The sequence below is a fragment of the Orbicella franksi genome, chromosome 14 (genome assembly GCF_964199315.1).
Source record: "Orbicella franksi chromosome 14, jaOrbFran1.1, whole genome shotgun sequence".
Classification (NCBI taxonomy): domain Eukaryota; kingdom Metazoa; phylum Cnidaria; class Anthozoa; order Scleractinia; family Merulinidae; genus Orbicella; species Orbicella franksi.
This window is the reverse complement of record NC_138158.1, coordinates 14,544,221-14,545,582: the sequence shown is the minus strand read 5'-3', so window position 1 is coordinate 14,545,582 and position 1,362 is coordinate 14,544,221. Positions and strand designations below refer to the sequence as shown.

At 41.5% G+C, this 1,362-nt stretch overlaps 1 pseudogene; it reads left to right on the top strand.

Annotated features, from left to right (window-relative positions):
* The first annotated feature begins 725 nt into the window (after positions 1–725).
* The window catches only part of LOC145467340 (uncharacterized), a 2,357-nt pseudogene continuing 1,720 nt past the window's right edge, over positions 726–1,362 (top strand).

The following is a 1,362-nucleotide window of genomic DNA, read 5'->3' as shown; positions in this document are numbered from 1 at the left end:
GAAACCCGCTAGGAAATGATCTTCCACAATGCCTTGTGTACCCTTCTAGAGCGGCCGTCCCGGAAGAGTGTATTAAAGTTGAGGATGTTGCCACGTCGTTATTTAGAAGAGATGGGCCATACGTCGCACAGCTCTTGGAAGTGAATTATTTCACCAATGCTGCAAGAAGCAGAATCACCACCAACCTTGAGCAGGAAGTCAGAGATTATGTTTACACCTTCGTGTACCCTGAAGAGTACACTCTGACGGAAAGCATTGCTGCTTCTTGCAGCATTGGTGAAAAAGACTCCCATAGCAGCACAAGCGGCGACGAAGAACTCGACGACAGCGAAGATGAAGATGAGTGCCAGTGAAAGTTGCATTCGAAAATAACAGTGTTAAATACTTTGTTTCAGTATCTACAAATGCTTTATGTCGCCAAACGTTTTTTTAAAGCAGTAGGAAAGTTTGTAATAAATTTGTATCCTGCCTTCTATGTTTATTCTATAGTAATTTTTTTGATATTCAGACATTATGCCATTTTAAAGTTTTACTAAAATATTTCACGTGACCCCCCTTTTTCCCTTACTTTTTTGGGATGGCCCCCCCTGGAAAGCCATTTTTTTCGCATGCCCCCCCCCCCAAGTCCCACCAGCCCCCCCTACCTTATAAAAAATGAACGGTCCCTTAGGTTTGGTAAGGGAGATTAGCGTTTTGAGTCAAAAATTTCCAACAATATTAACTGACGGGGTCTACATTTCATTTCTTTCAGGTTTCTCATTTATACATTATCAAAGGAGAATAAAAACGCAGAAAGCGGTTACGAGTCCGCCATAGCCGCTGTCGTGAAAAGAATTTTTGAAGAATCTGGTGCTAGCGATGTTGTTGTTAACAGCCGTATTCTGAACGTCTTCAAAAGGAAGATTTCAGTACTGCAAAAGGCTTATAGACATGCGAGCAAGGCAGGAGGAAAATCATTGGCAAAGTTGTTGAACGGATGGAAAACCGGACCGAAATATCAATTCAAAATTTACTATAATGAAGTTGACGTGCAGAAAGTGAAGACAACGTGAAATCCTTCGAGGTCAAAAAAGGGCACTTGAGGAGTCTGTTACGGAAGAAGCTGCTAAAAGGATTTGCCTTGAGAGAGACTTCAAAGCGTGTTGAAAACGGCAGAGAAGAGGGACAGTTACAACAAACGTCGATTTAAACGTCTGGTCAAAAAGGTAGCTGCGATGAATTCTGGAAAAAAGACTAGAGGCCCTACCAAACAAAAAGAAAAATCGTTTGGACAATACATACCACAACATCAGACTCGCGTGAAGAGGCAATTAAAAGAAGAATGTCATGCAACACTTTCCTTTCCTAGTTTAAACGATTATG